Source organism: Somniosus microcephalus, unplaced genomic scaffold (genome assembly GCF_052327205.1).
Source record: "Somniosus microcephalus isolate GS21.2 unplaced genomic scaffold, FLI_Smic_1.0 unresolved_chr1, whole genome shotgun sequence".
Taxonomy (NCBI): Eukaryota; Metazoa; Chordata; class Chondrichthyes; order Squaliformes; family Somniosidae; genus Somniosus; species Somniosus microcephalus.
The window spans coordinates 31,996,802-32,003,538 of NW_028225179.1; positions in this window are offsets into that span (position 1 = coordinate 31,996,802).

A 6,737-nucleotide genomic window follows, 5' to 3' on the forward strand; every position below is an offset into this window, starting at 1 on the left:
AAGTCAGTCATACATCTCGTCATCGTTGAGTTAACCTCTCGTGATGATAGTACGTGTGTGGTGTTGCTTATAATCACCACAGCTGAAAGTGAATCATTATAGATGCTTGCTTCTAATAAGTAAAGAGTTTCTATTCTGGTAACACTTGTAAACTCTTGTTTATTTTTAAGTAAAAGGAGTTTCAGAGATTCGTTGGGTTTTGTGTTGTCTGTTCCATTGGGTCTGAACTCTATAAACTGTCAGACATTCAGAAGGTCTTACACACCCACAGTGCAGGACATCAGGGGAAGGGCCGAGGCCCCACACTGACTGGTGTCTCAGACCCTCTCTCTCAGGGAGATATCTGTACACTGACTGGTGTCTCAGACCCTCTCTCTCAGGGAGATATCTGTACACTGACTGGTGTCTCTCAGTCCCTCTCTCTCAGGGAGATATCTGTACACTGACTGGTGTCTCTCAGTCCCTCTCTCTCGGAGATATCTGTACACTCACTGGTGTCTCTCAGTCCCTCTCTCTCGGAGATATCTGTACACTCACTGGTGTCTCTCAGACCCTCTCTCTCAGGGAGATATCTGTACACTGACTGGTGTCTCAGACCCTCTCTCTCAGGGAGATATCTGTACACTGACTGGTGTCTCTCAGTCCCTCTGTCTCAGGGAGATATCTGTACACTGACTGGTGTCTCTCAATCCCTCTCTCAGGGAGATATCTGTACACTGACTGGTGTCTCTCAGTCCCTCTCTCTCGGAGATATCTGTACACTGACTGGTGTCTCTCAGTCCATCTCTCTCAGGGAGATATCTGTACACTGACTGGTGTCTCTCAGTCCCTCTCTCTCAGGGAGATATCTGTACACTCACTGGTGTCTCTCAGTCCCTCTCTCTCAGGGAGATATCTGTACACTGACTGGTGTCTCTCAGTCCCTCTCTCTCAGGGAGATATCTGTACACTGACTGTCTCTCAGTCCCTCTCTCTCAGGGAGATATCTGTACACTCACTGGTGTCTCTCAGTCCCTCTCTCTCAGGGAGATATCTGTTCACTGACTGGTGTCTCTCAGTCCCTCTCTCTCAGGGAGATATCTGTACACTGACTGGTGTCTCTCAGTCCCTCTCAGGGAGATATCTGTACACTGACTGGTGTCTCTCAGTCCCCCTCTCTCAGGGAGATATCTGTACACTGACTGGTGTCTCTCAGTCCCTCTCTCTCAGGGAGATATCTGTACACTCACTGGTGTCTCTCAGTCCCTCTCTCTCAGGGAGATATCTGTACACTGACTGGTGTCTCTCAGTCCCTCTCTCTCAGGGAGATATCTGTACACTGACTGGTGTCTCTCAGTCCCTCTCTCAGGGAGATATCTGTACACTGACTGGTGTCTCTCAGTCCCTCTCTCTCAGGGAGATATCTGTACACTGACTGGTGTCCCTCAGTCCCTCTCTCAGGGAGATATCTGTACACTGACTGGTGTCTCTCAGTCCCTCTCTCTCAGGGAGATATCTGTACACTGACTGGTGTCTCTCAGTCCCCCTCTCAGGGAGATATCTGTACACTGACTGGTGTCTCTCAGTCCCTCTCTCTCAGGGAGATATCTGTACACTGATTGGTGTCTCTCAGTCCCTCTCTCTCAGGGAGATATCTGTACACTGACTGGTGTCTCTCAGTCCCTCTCTCTCAGGGAGATATCTGTACACTGACTGGTGTCTCTCAGTCCCCTCTCTCTCAGGGAGATATCTGTACACTGACTGGTGTCTCTCAGTCCCTCTCTCTCAGGGAGATATCTGTACACTGACTGGTGTCTCTCAGTCCCTCTCTCAGGGAGATATCTGTACACTGACTGGTGTCTCTCAGTCCCTCTCTCTCAGGGAGATATCTGTACAGTGACTGGTGTCTCTCAGTCCCTCTCTCTCAGGGAGATATCTGTACACTGACTGGTGTCTCTCAGTCCCTCTCTCTCAGGGAGATATCTGTACAGTGACTGGTGTCTCTCAGTCCCTCTCTCTCAGGGAGATATCTGTACACTGACTGGTGTCTCTCAGTCCCTCTCTGTCAGGGAGATATCTGTACACTGACTGGTGTCTCTCAGTCCCTCTCTCTCAGGGAGATATCTGTACACTGACTGGTGTCTCTCAGTCCCACTCTCTCAGGGAGATATCTGTACACTGACTGGTGTCTCAGTCCCTCTCTCTCAGGGAGATATCTGTACACTGACTGGTGTCTCTCAGTCCCTCTCTCTCAGGGCGATATCTGTACACTGACTGGTATCTCTCAGTCCCTCTCTCTCAGGGAGATATCTGTACACTGACTGGTCCCTGTTGTGTCGGTACCTTTCTACCTAGACACAATTTAGGACTCAGAACTCAGAGATTCAAACATGAAGTGCTTTATTGGAAGTAAAGGAAGTTCTGGCAAGTTCCGAACAAAGAGGGCTAAACTTAACCGAGAGAACACCCAACCATTTATCTCCTGTGACAGCGCCACCACAGGTGGGAGGAGAACCCACAATAGAACACACAATACATAACATTTCCTCCCCTCTTAAATGGAAGGTCCACATTATTCCTCAACAGGTAAGTTACTTTCAATGCACTCAACTAACCTAGGGTAGAGGTAGACTGCCTCAAACCCTGACTTTACCCTGGGGTTTATTCTGCCCCAGTCTTGTGGGTAAGTCACTAAGCCTACAGATCCAAGCGTCTTGGAGGCCGCCGCTCTCTGACAGGATACCGGCGGTCATCGCTGGCTTCCACAGCAGTAGGCATTGACACAGGCCTGGATGGAGAAGGTGCCTGTGTCAGTTGAAAGTCAGGAGTTTGCACAGGTGGAACAGTCTCTTTGACTTCCTGTGTTGGAGAAGAGCACTGTGGCAAAGGATGCTGGTTTGCGGTATCATCCGGAAACAGTTCAGGCCAACCAGCCGTTGGAGCCTCTGTGGCTGTCTCTGCTCCTAGCAACAGTTGATCTGTGTGTCTTCTCCAGACGACGTCCTCAGCAGTCTCAACCGTGTAAGACACAGGGCCCGTCTGCGCGATCACCGTAGCAGGAACCCATTTCGGTCCAGTGTTGTAGTTTGGAGCTAGGACGTGCTCTCCCGGATGAAACCGTCTCTCCTTGGCTCTTTTCTCTCTCATTTCAACTTGAGCTTGTTGTTGACGATGGACAACCTGTTCTGCCCTTGGAGGTTTGAGTAAGTCAAAACTTGTCCGCAACTGCCTCTTCATCATGAGCGAAGCGGGGGAAGTTTTGGTTGTGGCATGCGGCTCGTTCCTGTAGGACAACAGGAAGCTGTTCAGACGTTGGTGGATTGAGCCCTGACCTTGCGATGCCTTCAAGGCGTGCTTCAAAGTTTGCACAAACCTTTCTGCCTGGCCGTTAGTAGAGGGATGATAGGGCGCAGACCTGATGTGTTGGACACCATTCACATGCAGGAAGGTTGCAAACTCCTGTGATACAAATTGTGGACCGTTGTCACTTACGAGTTGTTCCGGTGAGCCATAACGGCTGAACATCTCACCAAGTTTCTCAATTGTTTTCTCTGCCGTGGTAGACCTCATCACAGCGACCTCCGGCCACTTGCTACGAGCGTCCACAACCACCATAAACATCTTCCCTTCGAAAGGACCGGCGAAGTCCACATGTACTCGCTGCCACACTTCTGCAGGCCAATCCCAGGGGTGTAGGGTTGCCAGCTGTGGAACATTCCGGACCCTTTGACATGGGGAACATGTTTTGGCTTTCTCCTCAATATTCTCATCGAGACCTGGCCACCAGAAGTAGCTTCTTGCCATTTCCTTCATCCGAACCATCCCACTGTGGCCTGTATGAAGTTGTTGCAGTATAGGTTCCCTCAGAGGTGGCGGAATGATGACACGGCGTCCCCAAAGAAGACAACCTGCCTGGACGGAGAGCTCATTTCTTTTTGAAACGTAAGGTTTCAAACTAGGAGAATCTCCTATCGCTCTCCCTCGAATGGCATCGTCCATTACCTCAGACAGGACTGGATCGTTGCGGGTGTACCTTCGCACCTGAACTGCAGTGACAGGTGCTCCCTCCACTTGTCTAAAGTAGAAGATGTCTATCTGACGAGGCTCTGGGGGAGTAACAGGCAAGGGTAGCCTCGAGAGACCGTCTGCGTTGCCGTGCAAGTCTGATTTGCGATATTTGATGTCGTATGTGTGTCCTGGCAACAGTAAAGCCCACCTTTGCATCCTGCTTGCAGCGAGAGACGGAATTCCGGTGTGGGGCCCGAAGATTGACGTCAATAGACGGTGGTCTGTCAGGAGTGTGAACCTTCTCCCAAACAGGTACTGATGAAATTTTCGAATTCCAAAAACGATTCCCAAGGCCTCGCGCTCGATCTGCGCATAGTTACTCCCGGCCTTGTTCAAGGTGCGTGATGCGAAGGCGATAGGTTTCTCTTCACCCGAAGGCATGATGTGGGATATGACTGCTCCCACACCATATGGTGATGCATCACATGCTAGCTGCACGGGTAGCTTTGGGTCGAAGTGTGTCAGGACCTCCGATTTCAGCAATGCTTTCTTTGCTTGGGCGAAAGCTTCGTTGCACAGTTCAGTCCATTTCCATGTTTTGCCTTGACATAGTAACTGATGTAACGGCTTCAGCAATGTTGCTAAGTCTGGAATAAACTTCCCATAGTAGTTAAGTAGCCCCAGAAATGAACGTAACTGGCTCACATTCTGGGGTGCTGGGGCCTCCACGATCGCCTTGACCTTTGGCGGCGCCTTATGCAGGCCAGTAGCGTCAATCACATGCCCCAGGTACTCAACTGAAGACTGAAAGAATTCACATTTGTCTTTACGAACTCTGAGTCCGTACTCTTTCAGTCGTTGTAGTGTCGCATCCAAGTTCAGAAGATGATCCTCCTCATTTGTCCCAGTGACAAGGATGTCGTCCAGGTAGCACTGGACTCCTGGCAGTCCACTCAAAATCTGATCCATTGCCCTTTGGAATAGAGCAGGGGCCGACGTAATTCCAAACGGAAGGCGGCAGTACCTGTATAGCCCCTTGTGTGTCACAATTGTCAGCAGCTCCTTTGATTTGTCATCGACATGCATTTGTAGATAAGCCTGGCATAAGTCTATTTTGCTGAACTTTTGCCCTCCGGCCAGGCCCGTAAAAAGATCATCAATGAGGGGAAGAGGGTACTGTTCCACAGACAGCACCGGGTTAATAGTCACTTTAAAATCCCCGCAGATTCGAACAGATCCATCCGTTTTCAGGACAGGAACAATGGGTGTGGCCCATTTGCTCACGCTCACAGGCTCCAGGACTCCATTCTCGACTAAGGCCTCCAAGTTAGCCTCAACTTTTGGCCTAATTGCATAGGGTACAGGTCGGGCTTTGTGAAACTTCAGCTTGCTGTCAGGTTTAATGTCCAGTCTCACGCTGATCTTTTTCATGCTCCCGAGTTCCCCATTGAAGAGTTCTGCATGTTTGTTTAACACTGCAGTCAGACCTGACTCCCCTTTTGACATCATGCGGACTGCAGGCCAGTCCAGCGTGATTTTTCTCTAGCCACGCACGTCCCAGTAGCGATGGGTAATTTCCCTTTACCACATATAGTGGCAGTTTTGCAGTCTGTCCGTTCAATTTAACTGTCACCTCAATGACGCATCTCATGGCCACAGGTTCGCCGGTATACGTCTTTAGCACGATGTTTTTTGGCTGAAGGGTAAGATGCTTTAGCATTTTGTTGTAGACAGTGTCTGAAACAAGGGACACAGCCGCGCCTGTGTTCACCTCCATCCGCACTGATTGTCCCTCCACCAGTGGTGACACCCAGTAGCCATTTAAATCACCTGCAACCGTCAGTATGTGCACCTCTTCCTCCTCAGAGGTGTCGCTCCCCTCTGTTTTGCTTGTTCCATCATACTGCACTGAATGAACACTCTTTTTCCTCTCTTGTCCAAATACAGACATTTTGCTTCCATGCTTCCCAGCTCTGTCTGTTCTTTTTTTTTACCTCTACAGGCGCGTTCAATGTGACCCTTTTTGCCACAATTTCGGCATTCCAGCTCCGTACACCAGCAGTCATTAGCGTGATGGCCCGTTTTCCCACAACGGTAACATGTGCCGTTTCGCACACCTTTAGGCTCAGACGACACCTTGTGAACTCTCCCTGTTGAACTCAACTGGTGAGCCTCCTTTTCCGCCATCTCCATGGAGACACTAACTTCAATGGCCTTTTCAAGAGTAAGGTTGTCCTCAGTAAGAAGGCGCTTCTGTGTGGCTGCATTTTGCAGACCACACACAAGTCTGTCTCTAATGGTGTCATTCAGCACCTCCTTGAACTGGCAGTGTTCCGACAACCTTTTTAAAGCAGCAATAAACATCGTCACTGATTCCCCCTCCTCTTGATTCCGTTTGTGAAATCTAAATCTCTCAGCAATAACCAGAGGTTTTGGTGAAAAATGTGCTCCAAGAATTTCTACTAGTTGCTTATATGTTTTAGTTCCTGGCTTATCTGGCTGCACGAGGCCGTGAAGTAAATTGAAAGTCTTCGGCCCGATAACACTCAAAAAGGTAGGCACGACCTTTTCATTTGCCACTGCATTCGCCAATACAAAATAGTCAAAACGTTCCGTATGTGCGCTCCATTGCTCCACATTTTCATCAAAATCACCGATGTTTCCTAATAGAGTAGCGATCTCACGTTTCAAATTAAATTTTCTGTTTACTCACTGCACCCGTAATGTACGCAGATTCATCCGCTCCTCGT